The following is a 24308-nucleotide window of genomic DNA, read 5'->3' as shown; positions in this document are numbered from 1 at the left end:
TCTACTTGAGTTAGCAAGGTTTAATTATGGTAAATAAATTTTCTATGGTGGGATTTTAATTTCTTCAAGCTCAAAAATAAGCTTCCATGGAGGTAAAGTGAGAGTAAGGGAGAGAGTGAGAGAGAGACGGAAATGGTGAGGAAGATGCGGCTTTTTACTTTTTTTTTTTCTTTCCTTTTGTTTTGTTTTTATCCTTATGAAAGACCCAAAAATCCCAATTAAATAAATATATTAAGTATTGTTTTTATGGCATCATGCATGAGGTCATGCATGATGTCATCACCTTTTCACTTTTCCATTTTCTTTTTTGTTTCTTTTTTTTTTATTTATTTTTCTATTAGTTCTTTAATTTAATTCTTGATTCTGAAATTTTCTTTTCTCCGATTTTATTTGACAGTTAGGTCAGGAGTCAGCTCTCGGGGTCAATTGACCAAATTGTCCCTCGCCGGTTCATCCCGGTTTGCAATTAATTTCATATTTCTTCCGGCTCCCTGACCTAATTATTTGACTGGCTTAACAGTTCTTTTTCGTGATTTTCTCTTTTCTACTGTGTTTATAAGGGTCCTAAGTACGGCGACGTCACATTTTACGGTTCAAAATTTGAGTTTAAATCGACTTCACAGTCACCCATCGCTGTGACTCTCGGCTCGTTTAACTTCCTATGTTCAGTTTTTCTTATTTATACTTAACTAATTGGACATTACTAATTATTTGTGTTTATGGTTTATCTAGTTGTCTTAAGTATGGTTCTAATCTCCTTAATTGTCTGGACCGACACCGTTCACCGGAACAGTGAAATATACCAGGCTATACAAATAGGGGTGTTACAGTTTGTACCTAATACTTTTAAGAACATCATTTCTTTATCTAGTTTGACTAGAAACGGTTATGAATTTCAGTTCACACATAATGTTTGCAATATTTATTTTGGAAATGAATATGTTGGCTCGGGTTATATGTGTGATGGTCTTTATTATTTAGGAAACAATGATAAACACAAATTGAATGCAAGCAATCTAAATGAATGCAATGCCATGATGAAAATCAACTCAAGTTCAAAATATATTTGGCACTTAAGGTTAGGTCATGTTGCAGAAGATAGGATTGCAAAACTGAAGAAAATGGAGATTTTATCCTCATTGGGTTCTGAACCTACTCCAACTTGTGAATCTTGCCTTTAAGGCAAAATGACTAAATCACCCTTTATTGGACAAGGACTAAGAGCTGAAAATATTTTAGAGCTAATACATAGTGATGTATGTGGTCCATTTAAGGAAGTGGCTAGACACAGTTTTCATTACTTTATTACCTTTACTGTTGATAAATCAAGGTTTAGGTATTTCTATTTGATGAAATACAAACATGAATCCTTTGAAAAGTTCAAAGAATTTAAATCTGAAGTAGAAAATCAAATAGGAAAAGGTATTAAAACTCTTCAATCAGATCGTAGAGGTGAATACTTAAGTACTGAATTTGATGAATACTTGAAAGAGTATGGCATTATTTCCCAGCTGACTCCTTCAGGAATGCCACAGTTGAATGGTGTATCTGAAAGGAGAAATCGTACCCTATTGGATATGCTATACAGTATGATGAGCTATACTGATATGCCAATCTCCTTTTGGGGATTTGCATTAAAATCAACTTTGCATATTCTGAATAGGATTCCATCAAAATCAGTTTCTTCCACACCTTATGCGATGTGGCATGGAAGAAAACTGAGTCTTAAGCATGTTAAGATTTGGGGTTGTCCAGCTTATATCAAAAAGCTGAACACTGATAAATTAAAAATCAAATCAGAAAAAGGTCAATTTGTTGGATATCCAAAAGAAAGTTTGGATATTATTTTTATTTGCCTACATCACAAAAGGTTGTGACAAGCTGAGATGCCATATTTTTTGAACAACAGTTTATTCAAGAATGAGGCAAAGGAAAGAAAATAGAGTTGGAATTGGAGAATTCTAACCAACCAACAGATCAAATGCATATAGATTTATCTAATTAACCTACACCTATTAATGAAACATCTACAGTAATTCCTCGCAAATCGACCAGGATATCTCACCAACCAGTGAGAAATGGTTTTCTTCATGAAGATGAACAAGAGTTGTTTACTCATGAAGAAGTAGATCATAGAGATGATCCTCTTACCTATGAAGAAGCTATATCAGATATAGACTTTTTAAAATGGATTAAAGCTATGAAATCCGAAATTGATTCCATGCATAAGAACCAAGTTTGGGACCTTGTTGACCCACCTAAAGGTATTGTACCTATAGGGAATAAATGGGTTTTCAAGAAGAAAATTAGTTCTGATGGAAAGGTAGAGACATATAAAGCAAGGCTAGTAGCGAAAGGGTTTCGCCAAAGGCAAGGAATCGACTATGAGGAGACTTTCTCGCCTATTGCCATGCTTAAATCAATTAGGATTTTATTAGCAATAGCTGCATACTATGATTATGAGATTTGACAGATGGATGTCAAAATAGCTTTTCTCAATGGATACATTGATGAAAACATCTTCATGGAACAACCTAGGGGTTTTGAATCCCAAGATGGTTCCCAGGTATGTAAGCTAAAGCGATCCATTTATAGGTTAAAACAAGTTTCGAGGAGTTGGAACATCCGTTTTGATGAAGCCATTAAGTCATTTGGTTTTATCAAAAATGTGGATGAACCATGTGTATATAAGAAGGTTAGTGATGATGATATCACTTTGTTAGTAGTATGCCCTAGAGCATATCATTTAGTATGTATCTTGTACATATTTTTAATAATAAAACGCATTTCCACTTTTTCGTTTACATAATATATTTATGTGTAATAGAAAAGGTCCATTGATATTTTGTTAGAAATATTATTCTTAAGTTGTTAAGAATATGAGTGACAATATTTCTAGCACAAAGTATCATAAATAGGTTCACAATCGAGGATACTTCATAATAAGGACATGACTTATCCAGAAAGATTGTATTCATGTTTGTTCCCAAGTTATTTATATGAGATATAAATAAGATGGAATGGTGAGTCTCATGCCATATAACAAACTTGATAGGCACTTATAAATGATAAGTAGGCCGAACCAGTGACACTTATGACAAGCACATGGAGTTTACTCTTGTCAATGTTTTGTCATAAATCATATCATAGCATATAATCTATAGACCTGAGATAGAACAGTTATCTTGTATATAGGTAGTTATATTTTGATACTGCTATCATACTTGTAATATGTATGGGAATATGGGCATGTGTTGGCTCATACTATTTATATATGGAGGTAGGTGTTGATCAAGATGGAATCTGTTCCTCTAAGTAAATATAGATAAAATCATATGTTAATTTAATTGTTCTTGATTTTTCAAGTTCCTGGACAGGACAGGTAGATTTATTCAGAAAAGTGTTTCTGATGAGAAAATCTTTTAATCAAGAACTGGAATTAAAAGAGAACATAATATTCATAGCAAATGGAGTTTGACATAAACCATGACTCCAGCTTGAGTTGGGATTTTGTTACAGAGAGATTCTAGTGCATGGTAACATATGATTATAGGTTCATTTAAGGTAAACCTTATTACTAATTGGGTGGCCATGGCATGCTATGCTAGGTGTTAACCATGGTCTATGAGGTTCATAAAATGATTTAGAGAAATCATTTATGGTAAGAAAGAGTTCTGATGATATTAAGAGTTGATATCATGTCTTATTGCCAATTAGTGATGAGCCTAGTAAGTCACACACATACACAAGTTATCACCTATTTAAATATGATTTAATTAATTAATTAAAGAGTTTAATTGATTAATTAAATAGATTTGGTTTGCAATTAAATTGCAAAGTCCCTAGCATGACTTGAAACCAAATCTAGATTATTGGATGTGTAGTATAAATTAAATTTATATTTAAAGTGTTTAAATATGAATTTAATTGATGAGAAATTAATTAATAGAGATTAATTAATTAATTTATATTTGATATAAATTAATTAGAAGAAGAAAATAATTATTTTGGGTTAAGAACTCAAAATTAAGACACAGGGGCATTTTGGTCATTTCACAGTGTGACACGTGGCACCATGAGATGGTGACACATGGCATAACACATAAGATTGCCAAATGTTTTTAATCATGTAAGATGATTAAAATCAAGATTAAATATAGGTTTGACACTTGGCACAATGTGATTGGGTCACTTAAACCTAGAGCTAATCAAAAGGTGACATGTGGCTAGGGTTTAATGTGTTAACCTAGCTATTTAAGTGTGATTATGAAAAGAAAACATAACCAGCAGCCTCTCCTCTCAATTGTCACGCCACTTTGAGCCTCTCCAGCTATTTCTCTTCATCTCTCATCAATTCAAAGAGATTAGCCATCAATCTCTTGAATTAAGAACGCTAGAAATTGTTTCTAGTATTCTGTTTACATCTCTAATCTCTTAAAAGGCAGATCTTGAATTTCTAATTAATAGAAAAGGCTTTAGAAGCTGTTCAAGGGCTGCCATAGGTGTTCTTGGTGTGGACAAGCTAGAGGGACAACATCCGGTGTCACAAGACGAATCTCAAAGGCGCACACGCTGCGACATCAAGAGGTTAGTGTAATCGTTCTTGATTTAATCTAGGTTCTAAAATTAATCTGATTAATTTTAAAATCTTAAATAGCAAATACAGATCCAAAAAACATATTAAAAGAGTTTTAATATGTTGTTTATCATTGAAATCAAATAGATAAAAATAAATCTTACATGGTGCATGTGACCCTAGGTGAAAATTTTTGAATTCAATGGTATAATCTTGTGTTTTTCACGCTTTCGTTCCTTCAATTGGTATCAGAGCCACTATATTTGCCATTTAGATTGTTGATTATATAATTTAATTGTGTGTTTGATCATGAGATCAAGAGATTCATTGCTGGTTGGATCATGAGGTGTGGCGGCACACATGGTGAAGCCACCATTGGTGGCAGCAACAATGGTTCCTTGGGTGGTTCAAGGTTTGGCTTTTAATTCTGCAATTGTTGTATGATCTAAGGCCTATTCTTTGACTAATTAAAGTGTTTAATTAGTTGTTTTAATCACACAATTAAATTATGATTCAAATCAGAATTTTAAAAATTGTTTGAATGTCATTCAAATCTGAATTTTAAAAGTTGTTTGAATGTGATTCAAATCTGAATTTTTAAAGTTGTTTGAATCATATTTAAATCTGATTTTTTAAAATTGATTCAATAAAATTCAGATCTGATTTTTAAAAAAATATTTGAATGTGATTCAAATCTGATTTTTTAAAAAATGTTTGAATGTGATTCAAATCTGAATTTTTGAAGTTGTTTGAATGTGATTCAAATCTGAATTTTTAAATTTGTTTGAATGAGATTCAAATCTGAATTTTTAAATTTATTTGAATCATATTCAAATCTGGATTTTTAAGTTGAATATGAGATATTCAATTTAATTTAAGTATGTATGTTTTATTTAATTGTTAAATAGTGATATGCATGATGGATGATCATGGACTATAAAAGACCAATGTGATTGGATTTATTTCTTTTATGTTTCTTTGGGATTGTAAATTAATTAATTTATTTTAATTTATTTTGGGCATGTATTATTAAGTTTGTAATATTTTTGGGTTGTAATTTCATTTATTTAAGTTCTTGTAAATTCGCCTTGGTATGCCAAGGATTACTATGTAATATTGGATTGCAAGAAGTTCAAGGAGGTCAAGAGCATTGGTGGGACCGGTGGGAGGAATTCAATATCAAGTGTTGATTATGTACTCCTTCAGCAACTCTTGTAAAATGAATGAATGAAATGTACCTAGGAATGCCCGATTCAATTCTTGGTGGCTCGAATTGAATCACTTAGAAAGTCCATGATCATACCATATTTCTCGCTTATCCATGAATGCATGAGATGTATGGGAATGTATGCAATTATATGATATATGCATGCTAAATGGATAATGTGCAAAGTGAGACCTTAATAGTAATTAGGATGGCTATAAAATCTTCCAAACAAATGATTAAGTTGGAAATGCTATAATTAAAGTAATTATAACATAAGCCCTCCATTGGGGCAATTATTTTAAGAAATTTTAAATAGTTGCATGAGATGCAATTAATTTAAGAGATTTTCTTAAGAATAATTGTTAAGCATGAGATGTTGTAAATATGTAAATGGTTTGGTGGCCAATATTGGATGTAACTGAGGACATTAAAATTATTTGCATAATTCTTGGCTCAATGGGATCAACTTAACTAATGCAAGATAAGTCAATAATGGATGTACTGAGATTTTGAGCATTAGGGGCTAGGTAAAGGATTGAACCTCACATGAGATGTGATGGGCAAGGAGTTGCTCACTTATAGTTTATTGTAATTCCAATAATGGATGTACTGAGGATGATCAATAGAATTATAAGAATTCAATCACCCTAGAAATCCATCCAACTAGGATTTCCGTTTTCTACTTTGGAAGTGTAGGATTCGCTAAGTTAGTGGGAGGACCAATTTGATTAAAAGACCATAATCATTTTGGTTAATTACATGATACATTTACTAATTAATCTGGTTATTTCCTGTGATTAATTTTACGATAAAAATGAGCACAAAACAACCACCACCATCCAATATCCTTGCAAGCATACTTGATCTGTGAGTTGTGAGGACCTAATCTGTCTAATTGGCTAAGAAATTTGAAACTTGTCTGAACCTTGAACATATAGGATATGTTCTAGATTCAAATGTTCTGGTCCCTTACCTCCAGGCCACACAAGAGGAACATGAAACTTTGGACAAGTGGAAGGAGCATGATATGAGAGCTAAGTGTTACATGCTTGCTTCTATGAGTAATGAGTTCTGAAGCAACATGAGAACATGCAGTGCGAGTGAGATCCTCCTTCACCTACAAGAGTTGTATGGTGAGCACAGTGAGAATGCTATGTATGAGATATCTAGACAGTTATTCCGTATGAGGATGTCTGAGGGACAGAATGTTGGGGATCATGTCCACAAGATGATTCGGCTAATTAAGCAGTTGGAACATCTTGACTTAAACATGGATTTCCAACTACAAACGGATTTGATCCTTCAGTCCCTTCCTTAGTCTTTTGGGAATTTTGTGACAAATTTCCATATGACTAAACAGGAATGCACCTTAGCTGAATTACTCAACATCTTTGGTTATTGCCCAAAAGAATATGCCGAGCAATAAAGGAAAAGAAGTAGCTTTAGTTGCATCTTCTTACTGGAAAGTCCAACAAGAAGAAGGGCAATAAGAAAAAGAAACCTCGATTCTGGTCCTTCCAAGAAAATAGCTAAACAAAAAGGAAGACTAAAGGCGATGGAGGCAAGGAAAGTGTTTCCACTTGCCAAAGGATGGGCCTTTGGAAAAGGCGCGGAGTATCTTGCTTCTCTGAAGGACAAGAAGGATACACCTTCGGAAGGTATGTCCATATCTTGTTATTTAGATTACGATGATACTCATAGTTCATCTGACTTGGGTTTTAGAATCTGTACCAGTTCTCACATTTCTAATGATATGCGAGGAACTAGCAAGCGATGGCGACTTGCGTTCTCAAGATATTAGAGTCGGATTGGCAATGGCTCAAGCTGTTGAAGCTTTAGCCATAGGATCTAAATCTTTTACATGTTTGGACATGTTTTGTGTTTGGATAATATTTTATATGTACACGATGCTTTTAAAAACATCATTTCTATATCTAGTTTGACTAGAAATGGCTATGAATTTGATTCACAGATGATGTTTGCAATATTTATTTTGGAAATAAATATGTTGGTTGGGTTATATGAATGATGGTCTTTATTATTTGGATAATAATGACAAACACAAATTGAATGCAAGTGATCTAAAAGAATACAATGCCATGGTGAAAACCAACTCAAGTTCAAAATATATTTGGCACTTAAGGTTATGTCATGTTGCAGAAGATAGGATTGCAAAATTGGAGAAAATTGGGATTCTCTCCTCATTGGGCTCTGAGCCTACTCCAATTTGTGAATCTTGCCTTCAGGGCAAAATGACTAGATCACCCTTTGTTGGACAAGGGCTAAGAGCTGAAAATATTTTGGAGCTAATACATAGTGATGTATGTGGTCCATTTAAAAAAATGGCTAGAGGGCTTTCATTATTTTATTACCTTCTTGATGATAAATCAAGGTTTGGGTATTTGTATTTGATGAAATACAAACATGAATCTTTTGAAAAGTTCAAAGAATTTAAATCAAGTAGAAAATCAAGCGGAAAGAGTATTAAAGCTCTTGATCGGATCGTGGAGGTGAATATTTGAGTCTTGAATTTGATGAATACTTGAGAGAGCATGGCATTGTTTCTCGGTGACTCCTCCAGGAGCATACGGTGAATGGTGTATCTGAAAGGAGAAATCGTACCCTATTGGATATGGTACGAAGTATGATGAGCTATACTGATATGCCAATCTCCTTTTGGGGATTTGCATTAGAATCAACTTTGTATATTCTGAATAGGATTCCATCAAAATTAGTTTCTTCCACACCTTATGAGATATGGCATGGAAGAAAACCAAGTCTTAAGCATGTTAAGATTTGGGGTTGTCCAGCTTATATCAAAAAGTGAACAACGATAAATTGGAGACGGATCGAGAAAGAGGTCGATTTGTTGGATATCCAAAAGATAGTTTTGGATATTATTTTTATTTGCCTACTTCACAAAAGGTTGTGATAAGTAGAGATGCCACATTTCTTGAACAACAGTTTGTTCAAGAAGGAGGCAAAGGAAGGCAAATAGAGTTAGAATTGGAGAATTCTGACCAACCAACAGATCATATGGATATAGATCCATCTAGTCATCCTATACCCATTGATGAAACATCTACAGTTGTTCCTCGTAAAACAACCAGGGTATCTCACCCACCAGTGAGATATGGTTTTCTTCATGAAGAAGAACAAGAGTTGTCTACTCATGAAGAAGTAGATCATGGAGATGATCCACTTACCTATGAAGAAGCTATATCAGATATAGAATCTTTAAAATGGATTAATGCTATGAAATCCGAGATTGATTCCATGTATAAGAATTAAGTTTGGGATCTTGTTGACCCACCTGAAGGTATTGTACCTATAGGGAACAAATGGGTTTTCAAGAAGAAAATTAGTTCTGATGGAAAGGTAGAGACCTATAAGGCAAGGCTAGTAGCGAAAGGGTTTCGCCAAAGGCAAGGAATAGACTATGAGGAGACTTTCTCTCTTGTTGCCATGCTTAAATCAATTAGGATTTTATTAGCAATAGGTGCATACTATGATTATGAGATTTGGCAGATGGATGTCAAAACAGCTTTTCTCAATGGATACATTGAAGAAAACATTTTCATAGAACAACCTAAGAGATTTGAATCCCAAGATGGTTCCAAGGTATGCAAGCTAAAGCGATCCATTTATGGGTTGAAACAAGCTTCGAGGAGTTGGAACATCCGTTTTGATGAAGCCATTAAATCTTTTGGTTTTATCAAAAATGAGGATGAGCCATGTGTATATAAGAAGGTTAGTGACAGTGCTATCACTTTCCTTATCTTATATGTGGATGACATACTGTTGATGGGTAATCATACAGGTATGTTGACGACTATAAAGGTATGGTTGTCAAATACATTCTCCATGAAAGACTTAGGGGAGGCAACCTATATTCTTGGGATTCGCATCTATAGAGATAGAGCGAAAAGAATAATAGGTTTATCCCAAAGAGCGAAAAGAAAACATAACTAGCAGCCTCTCCTCTCAATTGTCACGCCACTTTGAGCCTCTCCAGCTATTTCTCTTCATCTCTCATCAATTCAAAGAGATTAGCCATCAATCTCTTGAATTAAGAACGCTAGAAATTGTTTCTAGTGTCCTGTTTACATCTCTAATCTCTTAAAAGGCAGAACTTGAATTTCTAATTAATAGAAAAGGCTTTAGAAGCTGTTCAAGGGCTGCCATAGGTGTTCTTGGTGTGGACAAGCTAGAGGGACAACATCTGGTGTCCTGAAGACGAATCTCAAAGGCGCAGACACGCTGCAGCACATCAAGAGGTTAGTGTAATCGTTCTTGATTTAATCTAGGGTTCTAAAATTAATTTGATTAATTTTAAAATCTTAAATGGCAAATACAGATCCAAAAACATATTAAAAGAGTTTTAATATGTTGTTTATCATTGAAATCAAATAGATAAAAATAAATCTTACATGGTGCATGTGACCCTAGGTGAAAATTTTTGAATTCAATGGTATAATCTTGTGTTTTTCACGCTTCCGTTCCTTCACACTTACCTTGTCATATATGTGGATGACATTCTGTTGATAGGTAATGACGTAGGTATGTTGACAATTGTCAAGGTATGTGTTTCGCTGGTTTTACAACCCCACAAGTGCACGGATCTCTAACAAGTAATAAAGTGATGAGTAGAGTATCGTTCGCACGAGGATTTTGTTTAGCAAGTACCAATCTACACAGTAATTTTGACTGTCTAGGCTATCGAATACTTAGGGAATGAAGTTTGTTAACCTTAAATGTCACACCTTACCCCTCTGTAAGGCATAACATGATCCTGTAGAATACTTAATGAACTACCGAACTTCACCTACCGATAACTCATTAAGTACCCTATAAGGGATTTTAAAATCATTTTCTTACTTTTTAGAAGTGGTGAGCATTTTCTAATAGGTATTAAAACATTTAATTAAAGTTTATTAACTAGTTAAAATTTTTGTCCCTTTTTATTTTTTCGCAAATTTTAGAAAAATTTCAATAGAGTGTCATCTGTATTTTGATAAAACAGTTCTTTAAATACCTAAAAAAAATACTTCCAATGATTTATCTCATCAACTCAACAACTTCAACATCCACCACAACAAATTTCAACATCATTTCTCAAATTCCAAAATTCAAATCAATAATTTTCAATTCGAATATCATCCAAAATAATACTAAGTAATTTCATTCAAATTAAAACAAAATACTTTCATTCATTTTTCATTAAAGTTAAAACAAATTACATTCATCCAACTAGAATTTACATTAGAAAAATCCAAACTAATATTATTACAAACTTTATACAACTGCTCATGACCAGTGCTACATGTGCATACATTTACATACATCAAAATAATTATTACAATCAGGGTATAAAATATACCCGATAGAACTTCAGGGAAGGTGGCTCCACAATCCTCAGCAGCTCACTCTGCTGCTCCTCTAGTCTCTATATCTATTACAGCAATAACAGCCATCGCTGAGTACTATGACTCAGTGGTGCACAACATACTAAAATAACATTTATGTAGAATTTAAATCCTATTTATTCAAAAACTGAACTGAATATGAGAAATAAATACAAAACATGATTTATAAGATTTTAATCCAAACAATTTCATTTTGAAAGTCTCAAAACAAATTTCATAAAAACACATAGTTATATCATGCCATTCGAAACAATAATCATCTCAATAGCCAGAGGCTTATGAGAAGTCACATCACAAGGCCAGCTAGCTTAAATACATGGATATCCATTCAATTTCTTCTTCTACTGGCACACACCTCAACACTTCAGCCAAAGAAAGAATCAACATTCGAAACTGATTTTTCCCACTAGTCATGCTAGTGAGGCATTCAAATATATGGTCATGACACTGTGGTTTCAAAACTATCTTAATAATTTACTAAACATTTAATGCCATTTCAAATATATACAAGTAACTTTTCAACAATATAAGTCAAAAGCATAATACACATTTCATGCACTTTGTAAATGAATTTTTAAAGAATATTGATGTTGTTCACAAACCTTATACGAGTCGCCTCTTGGCCTTGGCTCGATGTTTCAGGTTCTTTCCCGGTATTCTTTTCCACTGAAACACACAGTTTCACAGTGTTTCAGTATCACAACTTATCATAAATCCAAAAATGAATTCAAATCTACTTATACCAAGCTTAAATATTATAAACTTAACGTTCTTTAAAATTTGTATTTCGGGGTTACTATTCACGATACTATTCAAGTCAATTTGTTGACTTTCTAAGGCTTAATAGGTATGGAAATTCTAATTTCACCCACATCCCACATTTTAGTTACCTAATTTGTTGGTTTTGGTTCTTTTCTCAAATTTTAAGTCTTTTAGGCAAAATTTCAAAATTTCAGTTTTGGTGTCCTGTTTTGTACTGTTCCATTGGTTATGTTGCTGTTAGAATTTGGTTGAGTTTTCTTCATAGAAGTTGTTCCTTATTGCCTTAAATTTATTTCCCTCTTTGAACCACTCTATTTGGAGTTTTGTAGCCTAAGTTATAGCCATTTGAACATGGCTAGCCGGATTGATCTAACCCAGATTTTTTTGGCACTAATTTGGTTATGGCAGTTTTAGGTCACTAATTTTGGGTGGCTAAAGGACTTGGTTAAGGGCATAATTTGGACTTGTGTTCTTCATAAACATTGTAGGTCTATGTCTTAGATTTCTACTGGTAAATTTCAGGACATTTGGACCTACCTAGCCCATGTTATGGCTAAATGAACAAATACTGTTCATTTGGTCATTTTTGTACAAGTTAGTGTGCCCAATTCCGGATTTAACCTAATTGTTTACTAAGTTATGGTCATTTTCTAGGCATGATTCCTAAATGAAAAATGTGTTATTTTGTGTCTAGTTTCATTCCCAATTGGCGTCACACCAATTGGGTTCATAAATTTTCAGTTTTGGTCCCTGAAAGTGACCTTGGTCATGCTGCCTACAGAATGACCATATCCAATCTGAATTTCAATTTGGTTCTAACACTTCCTACACATCACAATTGGTCATACATGACCATTTTTCAACTCAAATAAGGCCAATAACATCATTTGGTCAATTCTCAAAATTTTCTTCAATTTTTCACATGTTCAAAACCCTAGCTACATATAAAGTTCAATCTAATGCAATTTAAAGTGTGTATTCATGTTCTACACACCTAATTCACCTCAAATAACCATTCAAAACCACCAAACTCATTCATATCAAACCCTAACCCTAGCTGGACGAATTTCTATTTGGTCCCTCAATAATTGTTTTTGTTTGAATTTAAGTTAAAATCTAAGTTAACTTAACTAAGAACATAGAAATTTAACAAAAGAATTCAAATTTACATACTAACCTTTGTTTGATTTTCCAATCACTAATTTTCTTCCTTTTTTCTTCTTTCTTGCTTCTTCAATCTCCTCTTCTAGTTGGTCTAACAAGTTCTTATGGTTTATTTTGGGGTCAAAGTGGGTTGAAGTGGTTGAAATCAAGCTTGGATGCAAGCTTTCAATGGAGTGACTATGGTGGTTTAAGAGAGTGGGGCGGCAACTAGGGAAGAAGAAGACTAAAAATGATTTTTTTTTCTTTTTTTTTTTTATATATTTTATGTCTCATTTAACAAGAATTGACTTGGTCAATTATGTAGGGAAATTAAAATGGATTTTGATGTCATGATGATGTCATCTAATAATGTAATAAACTTTTTCTTTTTTTTTTTTTGCATTTATTTTTCTTTAGTTCTTTAATTTAATTCTTGATCCCGAAATATTCTTTTCTCCAATTTTATCAGACAGTTAGGTCAGGAGTCAGCTCTAGGGGTAAATTGACCAAATTGTCCCTCGCTGGTTCGATCCGATTTGCAAGTAATTTAATATTTCTTCCGGATCCCTGACCTAATTATTTGACCTGCTTAACAATTCTTTTTCATGATTTTCTCTTTTCCACTGTGTTCGCAATAGTCCTAAGCACTACGGCGTCATATTTTACGATTTGAAATTTGAGTTTAAATTGACCTCGCAGTCCTTTCCTAGTAGGTCACCCATTGCTGTGACTCTAGGCTCATTTAACTTCTTGTGTTCTATTTTTCTTATTTATACTTAACTATTTGACAAATACTAATTATTTGTTTTCAGGGCTTATCTAGTTGTCTTAGATGTGGTTCTAATCCCCTTAATTATCCGGACCGACAACGGTCACCGGAACAGTAAAATATACCAGGCTATACAAATAGGGGTGTTACATTAAACACTAGAATGGTAAACTTAAAATGAAGTAATCTATTTTGGAACAATTCTGGAATTAAGATTGCACACCTGAATCTTGCTATGGATGTTACCTTATTTATTTACTAGTTTTGAGATCGTTTACCTTGATGGAAATCAGTCGTAAGGTATCCTAAGTCCTCTCTCAAGGTACCTAGGGTGTATTCTAATTAACTTAAACCCAACTTTCGTGGCAATCAGATTAATTAAAATCCCTTAAGGTCTTTGACTAATTTTGAAGTTCCACAAAGGTATCAGCCTATGTCTAGGTCAGAATTCCTAGGTCCAAGATCTTGATTTTCTAATATTAATCTTCACCTTTTAGTCCTTCAATTAATCTCTACAATTAATACTAAGTGGGTACCAGCACATAGCATGCATTAAGATCACAAGAAATTAAATCAAGGAACAAATCTCAAATCCAATAAATAAAATTTAAGGTTTATCCATAACAATTATTATAAGCATTACTCTCCCAATTCCAGGATATAAAAACTACTCACTCTTGGTGAGTTCAACAAACATCATGATAAAAGGTAAAAACAGTAAAAAGAAAATTTTGTAGAAGAAATAAAGCAATAAAAATCTATCTAGGGAGATGAAATGAAGGAACCGAAGAGAGTTTACAGCTTTGATCTTGTGGAGCTTCAGCTGGAAAACTTCTTTTGGTATTGATGTTCTTCTCCTCAAGATGGCTGGAGAGAGTGCAGAATGTGAGTTTCTCTAAAACTCCTAAAAGTGCTGTCGAAAGATAAAAGAGAGAGAGCCAGCCCCTTTTTCTGATGTTTCCTCTTCTATTTATAACAGTTGCTCTAGGGTTAGGTCATTTTGAGTCCAAAAGGCTTTAGGAGTCTCATTTGAATCAGAAAACAAGAGAGGGAATTCGAGTTATAAAACTGGCTGCTGCATAGTACACAACCAGTGTGTCACTACACGGGTCTCGACATATAGGGCCATGTAACTTACTGGAGTGGAACTGCAGAGTCTTGCATTGGCACAAAGAGTTACATGGGTCTGTGCCAACTACACGGGCCTGGTTACACGGGCTGTGTACTTTTGTTCCCATAAGGTTCTTCAAGCTTACGCCCAGTAGAGACTTACACGGGTCCCTGCAGATTACACGGGTCTAATTACACGACCCATGTACTTTTGTTTCTCCATTGGCTATCTGGCTTTCTCCTAGCAGAAAGTTACATGGGTCTGGGGCTTGGCTTACGCGACCCGTGTACTTTGTATCAGCAACAATACTCAGTCTCTTGGCCTCTCCAAGCTTCCTTTTGCACTCCTATACTGTAGGGCTTCACCCAAACACCTGAAATGATGCGAAAAACATGGAATTAAAGGCTAGACAATAGAAATTACAAAAACTAATGAAATCAATTGCTATGCATGAAAATACTTGCCTAAATGCTATGAGATAGTATACAAACATGCTTAAAAACATCTATACAATTCAAGTGTATCAGTATGGTTGTCAAATACATTCTCCATGAAAAACTTAGGGGAGGCAACCTATATTCTTAGAATTCACATCTATAGAGATAGAGTAAAAAGAATAATTGATTTATCCTAAAGTCTATACTTGGAAAAGGTGTTAAAGAGGTTTAACATGCTTAATTCCAAGAGAGGATTGTTACTAGTGAGACATGGTATCCACTTTTCTAAAGAGATGTCTCCAAAGACAACTGAAGAAAGAGATAAAATGGCCAGGATTCCATATGCTTCGGCTATTGGAAGTTTGATGTATGCAATGATGTGTACTGTAACACCCTTATTGGCATAGCCTGGTATATTTCACTGTTCCGGTGACCAGTGTCGATCCGAACAATTAAGAAAATTAGAACCACATCTAAGACACTTAGATAAGCCCTGAACGCAAATAATTAGTAATTTCCAAATAGTTAAGTATAAAAAAGAAAAACATAACACAAGAAGTTTAATGAGTCGGGAGTCACAGCGATGGGTGACCTTTTCGGGAATGACTGTGAGGTCAGTCTAAACTCAAATTTCGAACCTTAAAATGTGACGCTGTAGTCCTTAGGACTATTGCGAACACAGTGGAAAAGAGAAAATCACAGAAAAGAATTATTAAGCGGGTCAAATAATTAGGTCAAAGATCCGAAAGAAATATTGAATAACTTACAAACCGGATCGAACCGGTGAGGGGCAATTTGGTCAATTCACCGCTAGAGCTGACTCCTGACATAACTGTCCAATAAAATTAGAGAAACAAAATTTTTGGGATAGAGAATTAAATTAAAGAACTAAAGAAAAAAAATAAGATGAAAATTTCAAAAAGAAAGAATATTATGACATCATGCATTACCTAAGCATGATGAAATAAATTTTAAATTTTATAATTTGAAAATTAAAGGATAATCATTTAAAGAGACAATTTAAATAGATTTGAAATTATTTTTGGATTTATGATAAATTATGATACTAAAACATTGTGAAATTATGTGTTTCAGTTGAAAAGAATACCGGGAAAGAACCCGAAGCATCGAGTCAAGGCCAAGAGGTGACTCGTATAAGGTTTGTGCATAACATAGAAATTTCTGTAAATTTTCTTCTGCAAATTGTTTTGAATGAATTGTGATATTAAATTGTGACTTAATTGCATTGAAATGTTTATTATGCTTTTGACTTAAATTGTTAAAAGTTTACTTGTATGTGTTTGAAATAGCAGTAAACATTTGATAAATTGATAAGATAGTTTTGAAACCACAGTGTCATGACCATATATTTGAATGTCTCACTAGCATGACTAGTGGGACAAATTAGTTTTGAATTTTGATTCCTTCTCTGGTTGAAGTGTTGAGGTGTGTGCCAGTAGAAGAAGAAATTTGAATGGATATCCATATATTTGAGCTAGCTAGCCTTGTGAATTCTCATAAGCCTTTGGCTATTAAGATGAATATGTTTCGAATGGCATGATATAACTGTGTGTTTTTATGCAATTGATTTGAGAATTCCTAAATGAAATTGTTTGGACTAAAAGTTTATAAATCATGTTTTGCATCTGCCTTTCATTTTCAGTAATGTATTTGAATAAATGTCATTTAAATTATGCATAAATATTATTTTAGTATGTTGTGCACCACTGAGTCATAGTACTCAGCGATGGCTGTTATTGCTGTCGCATATATAGAGACTAGAGGAGCAGCAGAGTGAGCTGCTGAGGATCTTGGAGCCACCTTTCTTGAAGTTTGTCGGGCATATTTTATACCCTGATTGTAATATTTATTTTGATGTATGTAAATGTATGTACATGTATAAACTGGTCATGAGCAGTTGTATAGAGTTTGTAATAATATTAGTTTAGATTTTCTCATGTATATTTTGGATGATGAATGTAAATTATTTTTACTTTAATAAAAAATGAATGGAATTATTGAGTGTTATTTTTAATGACAATTGAATTGAGAATTGATGTTGAAAAGTTTGTTGAGGTAGTAGTGAGTTTGATGAAAAAGAATTATTAGAAGTATTTTTACAGGTTTTTGAAGAACTATTTTCTTAAAATACAGATAGCACTCTGCCGAAATTTTTTCAAAATTTGCGGACAAATAAAAATGGACAAAAATTTTAACTAGCTTTTAAACTTCTATTAAATGTAAGAAAATGCTCACCACTTCCAAAAAGTAAGAAAATGGTTTTAAAATCCCTTATAGGGTACTTAATCAGTTATCGATAGGTAAAATTCGGTAGCTCATTAGGTATTCTACGGGATCATGTTATGCCTTACAGAGGGGTAAGGTGTGATATGTTTTAGTGGTATCATAGTAAATTTTTTGAAATATGTTTTGACATGTGAATTTATGTCTTTTCTTTGATAAGTACAACTGCTCAATGTCCTTATTTGTTACATACAGTGCATTACATCATAAATATGAACTGACAAAGAGAAATCTCCTTGTGTTATTTGTTCAGGAGATATCCTAATTCAAGACTGAAATGGAAGAAGGGATCGCTATGTTGAGCAGTCAGTAGAGGCTGAGGCCCAAGGGGAAGCCCCAGCTCTCCAAAATGTCAGTGGGTCGGTGGCACCAGCCCCACAAATGTCGCAGTTTCCTACACTGTTCACCCAGCAAATGGCTGCGATATTTCAACAAATGGTTGGGGGTATGCCTACTCAAGCTCCACCCCAGACTTCTATAGTGCAACCTCAAGCTCCACTTAGACAATATGACAAACTGTTGAAGTATGGGGCGACAGAATTCAAGGGTATAGTAGACTCTTTAGAGGCAAAACAGTGGCTAGAGAGAGTGGATAGAGTGTTTAAAAAGCTGCACTGCCCAGATGAACTAAAATTTGAATACTCAGTGTCCTTGTTGCAAGGGGATGCATATGACTGGTGGAAGACCATCCCCCATAGCTTGGATGAACCGCCAATATTGACCTGGGATGACTTCATCAGAGAGTTCAGACAGAAATATGTCCCATATGCATATGTGGATTAGAAACTACAAGAATTTCTGAGTCTAAAGCAAGGCAACAGATCAGTGGCAAAGTATGAAAGGGAGTTCTCCCACTTAAGCCACTATACTGGGAGTCTCCTGTCTACCAGCAAAGAAAGGTGCAAGAGATTTGAGACTAGTTTGAAGCCTAGTCTGAGGATGCAAGTAGTCGGATTCAGACACAGTAACTTCTCAGAGCTCATCTCTCAAGCACTTGAGTTAGAAAGAATTGAATTAGAAGCAACACCAGTGAAAGAGAAAGCAGAGAAAACTGAGAAATCAGAGAAAGATAAAGGGCAAAAATCAGTAGAGAAAAGTGCCAGTGGTATATCTGGAAAGAAGAAAAAATTTGGGAGACCAAGCAGAGGTAGAGGTGGAAGGTTTGGAAGGGGCAGATTCTCTAGACAGAGACCCCCTAGATCTGGTCAGCAGTCGACCAGGGGTTCATATCCTCCCCGCCCCTGTGAGACATGTGGTAAGATTCATGGGGGAGAATGCTATTGGGCAACAAGAGCTTGCTTTAACTATGGAGGCAAGGACCATCTTGCTAAGGACTGCACCAGTGCCCCTAGATTTGGTCCAGGTTCTACTACTGCAGAAGGTTCTATTCAGAGTCCTACTACCAAAGGTTCACAACCGGTTAGCAGAGGAAGAGGCAGAGGTAGAGGCAATGCTTCTGGCAATCAGGGTACTATTAGCCAGCCAGCACAAGGGAGTGCTCCAGCCAAGGTTTACATGATGAGACAGCTGGAAGAGGCTGAGACTTTCGATGTTGTAGCCAGTACATTCTCTATCTCATATCAAGATGTATTTGTACTGTTTGATCCGGGTTCAACTCACTCATATGTTAGTGCTAGCATAGTCAGTTCACTTGCTGTTTCATGTGTCAAAATGGGTTTTGAAGTGCTAGTAACTAGTTTGTTAGGACAAGAGGTCCGGGTTAACAAAATCTATAGAGACTGTCCTTTGGTGATCCAAGGACATGTTTTTCTGTCAGGTTTGATTGAAATGCCCTTCAGAGATTATGATATTATCTTGGACATGAATTAGTTAGCCAGGCATCACGCTATGATTGACTGTAGACTGAAGACAGTTACTTTTGGTCTCCATCTATACGGCGATGTGGTAATACATGGGGAGAGGCAGTTACTGCCATCAAACATCATTTCGGCTGCACTAGCCAGAAGGATGATCAGAAAGGGGTGTGAAGCATACTTGGCACATGTGTTAGACACCCAAGTGGGGAGTCCAGCACTGAGGGACATCCCTACAGTATGTGACTTTCCGGATGTGTTTCCTGATGAATTGCCAGGATTACCTCTAGAAAGAGAAGTGCAGTTTGAAATTGATGTTATACCTGGTGTGGACCCAATCTCCATAACACCATATAGAATGGCACCAGCAGAATTGAAAGAGTTGAAAGTGCAATTGCAAGAACTACTTGATAAGGGCTTTATCTGCCCTAGCGTGTCACCTTGGGGAGCGCCAGTGTTGTTTGTTAAGAAGAAAGATGGCACTCTCCGCTTATGTATTGACTACCGGCAGTTTAATAAGGTGACAATAAATAATAGATACCCATTGCCTCTCATTGATGACTTGTTTGATCAGTTGAGAGGTGCAGTTGTGTTCTCCAAAATTGACCTGAGATCAAGTTATTATCAGTTGAAAGTACAAGAGCAAAGTATTCCTTGTGACACCCCTTACCCGTCTATAGTATAGCTGAGTAAGATATGTCACACAGTGTATCGGAATACCCTATTTTATTTCAATCATTTTTATCCTTCCTTATTTATTTTTATCATAGTTATGAAGTACAATTTGGTGAAGTATAATTCATTTAAGTCATTTATAGAAAACATCAATTTATTTGAGGTTCCACAAATTTTATAGAAAATCCAGCAGAGTACCGGCTAAAAATAGAGAAAACAGTTCTTCGGAACCTGTGAAAAACACTTCCAAAATTTTCAATCAATCCCAAACTCCATTCCATCAATAAAATCTTAATATTTTTCAACAACATTTCCATTTCTCAATCATTTATCTCATATGATATTCATGTAAAAGTCAAAATTAAATATTCACTTTTTCATTCATAAACACAATTTCCACTATTTACATTAATACCAAAATACATTACATAAGTTTTAATTACATATGAGAAAATAAAAGTTAATTACCCAAAATGAAACCTAGTGTCCTACCAATGCACTGACGTCGGTGAGGTGACACGGATACTATGCAGAGCTGCAGATGACCTCACCCAGTCTGTGGTCTACTGGGTTCTCTATCGGTCTCTCCAGAACCTACGCGTGGCAAAAAGCAACGCGCTAAGCAATAATGCTTAGTGGTGCCAATAACAGAATAAAAAGAAATAACAGAAAATAAATATGCAGTGCATGTTCTGATATCTTATGCAGACTATTTTTCAATCATTATTGGTAATCTTATTTATTATGTACTTATTATATTCATAATTTCATTAAATTTATCCACTTTCATTTTTGGTTGCCCAAGTAACCTATACTGGACGACTGGACTGGATAAACGGGTAAAATGGCACTGGGTATCAAGTACCTCAGGCCGTCACACCATCAGTCACATATGTAGCTCCCGGTGTGCAACAGAACATCTAATAAGCTATAATAACATTAGGCACAAGGCCAAGTCTCAACACAATGTCAGAATGGCTAAAAGCCATAAAATCACATAATGGCATAGTGTCATGTGTAATACTGCTAACTGAACCCTATTGGCATGCCAACCTATCTAAACCAATCTTGCTAGGTGTATTAGGGCATGTTACACTTTTAAACTTTACAATTCTTGAAATTTTGGTTTAGGTGTTACTATTCATTTCCTTAGTCAACTAAAATGTTAACTTTTGCATAGACAATAGGTACATTGGTTCTAATACTCCCAACAAACCACATTTTGCATTCTAAAATTGTTGGTATTGGTTGCCAATACCATTTTTAAGCTTAGTGTTAGTTATTCAAAATTTTCAGATTTCAAACCTTATGTTTACTGTTCCATTGGTCATTTGTGCAGTAGGAATTTGGTAAAATTGTCTTCATAAAAGTTATTCCTTATTGTGTCAAGTTACATTTCCTTTATTGAATCACTCCATTTGGAGTTTTGTAGCCCACATTATGGCCTAAACACCATAACTGGCCGGATTGGACATAATCCAAAATTCTAGGAAAACTGGTTCTGCCAGATTAAGTTTGGTTGGCAATTTGACTAGGTTATGGTCAGAATTTGGATTTGTGTTCTTCATGAAAGTTGTAGGTCTATGTCTCTGCTTTCTGTTGGTAAAATTTCAGATCAATTGGACCTTTCTACACTGAGTTATGACCAAATGAATAAACACTATTCATTTGGTCATTTTGCCCAGTCAAAATGCAAGTCACTTGGATTAGGGAAATTTTTAGGTCAACTTGGTTTGGTTTTCTGGGCAGGGTTTCTTCACCAAAGTTGTGCCATTATGTGTCTAGATTCATGTCCAATTGGTCTTGCACCAATTGAACCTATACAACTCCATTTATGGCTACCCAAACTTGCTGGACTCACAACCAGTCTTGCAGGTCACCATGGTCAGCACACCATTTCAATTCCAATACCTCAATGGTCTCCAATTTAAGGTCAAAATTCATCAAATGGTCACTAATTGACCATTAGAATTTAATTTAAACATCTAAGTATTAAACCCTCAATTAAATCTCAAAACCCTAACCCTAACAATCCATCACTGTAACACCCCTATTTGTATAGCCTGGTATATGTTACTGTTCCGATGACCGGTATCGGTCCGGACAATTAAGAGGATTAGAACTATGTTTAAGACACTTAGAAAAGCCTTGATTGAAAATAAATAGTGATTACCAGATAGAAAAGTAAAAATAAGAAAAACAGAATATAAAAGGTTAAATGAGCTGAGAGTTACAGCGATGGGTGACCTTCTCGGAAAATGACTGCGAGGTCAATCGTAACTCAAATTTCTAACTGTAAAATGTGACATCGCGGTCCTTAGGACTATTACGAACACAGTGGAAAAGAGAAAATCACGAAAAAGAATTGTTAAGCTAGTCAAATAATTAGGTCAGGGATCCAGAAGAAATATCAAATAACTTGCAAACCGAATTGAACCAGCAAGGGGCAATTTGGTCAATTCACTCCTAGAGCTAACTCCTGACCTAATTGTCCAATAAAATCAGAGAAAAGAAAATTTTGAGATCAAGAATTAAATTAAAGAACTAATGGAAAAATAAATGCAAAAGAAAAAAAAATTAAAAAAATTTATTACATCACCTTTATGACATCGTCATGATGTCAAAACTAATTTTATTTTTCCTACCTAAATTGACCAAGTCAAAAGCAATTTTAAAAGACATAAAATACTTAAAAAAAGAAAAGAAAAATCATTTTCTTCTTCCTTAACTCAAGTGTGCCGCCCCACTCCTCTCTCCCTCACTTCACCTCCATTAAAGCTCATTTTAAGCTTGAAGAAACCCTAAATTCAGCCATAGAAATTGTAGGCTCCTTAGTTAAAAATTGTGTTTGAGCTTTGGAAAGAAGATTGAAGAAGGAATTGGGAAGGAAAGTGGACAGAATTGAAGATTTGGAATTCAAAGTAAAGGTTAGTGATTTTCCTTCAAATTCTTTCTATTTTTATGAGTTAGATGCATGAAATAAATTGAAATTGATGAAATTATGTAAAGAAACTTGGAAATTTATTCATGTATGGACTTATGGGAAATTTGGCAGCCATGGGAATAGTGGAGTTTATGGTGTTTAAGTAGAATTAAAGGTGAATGGGAGCTTGAATGAGTTGAGTGATTATGTTTATATACTTTGAATGAATAAAATGTAACAAAATTAGGGAGTTAGGGTTTTGGACCTAGGGTTTGGAAGACATGTAACACCCCTAAGTTCGGTAGTGCGTTCTGCTGCTCCGGTGACTAGTGTTGTCCGGACAGCTAGGATGCCAAGAACCGTACTTCAAAATGGGTGAGGAGACATAAAATAATGAAATACAAGAAAAGGAAATACAAGAAAAACAAAGGAAAAATCATAGCAAAGAAATGTAACCAAGTTAAGCTTAGAAAAACCTAGCGATGGGTGATCCTTTGGGAAGTCACGGCGTGGACCGTTGACTAGCCCGGATCATGGGAACCTTGGAAAACATTTTTAGGACATAAATAGAACCTTATTGAAGTATAAATCTCATTAGAAAGATTAAAGAAAAATTAAATAATTAGTACAAAGAAAAGTGAGAAATCGAAAAACAGACAAAATACGGTTTTACCGAAAAATCGGGAATGCAACCCGAACAGGGGCATTATGGTCATTTGACATCCCGAAGTATCTTTTGACCTAAATGTCCATTAAAAATAAATAGTATTACACTTAGAAAATAAAATGAAAAATTAAATTGGTGGTACCTAAAATAAATAGTGGAAATAATGGGTTAAATGTGGAATAAATGGGAATTTGGCTTATTATATTGTTAAATGGGTGAGTGGTCCACTAATGAATAAATTAAACATGTAATGGGGCAGGTGTAACTCAAAAATGCCATCTGAAATTCCATCTCCCTCAAATCCTCTCAAATGGCCGAATTGAAGAATCCTTGAAATCTCCATGAACGTTTTCTTTGAGCTTGATTTCCTCCCTCCATTTCAACTCCATTCACTTGGGTTCCTTCATGAAACTTTGTCTACTCATCACAAGGAAGAGTTTGATACTAAATTTGAGAAGTTTAAGCAAGGTTTAACAAGCTCCAAGCATAAGGTA

Source organism: Hevea brasiliensis, unplaced genomic scaffold (genome assembly GCF_030052815.1).
Source record: "Hevea brasiliensis isolate MT/VB/25A 57/8 unplaced genomic scaffold, ASM3005281v1 Scaf53, whole genome shotgun sequence".
Taxonomy (NCBI): Eukaryota; Viridiplantae; Streptophyta; class Magnoliopsida; order Malpighiales; family Euphorbiaceae; genus Hevea; species Hevea brasiliensis.
Note: the sequence above shows the minus strand (reverse complement) of the source record.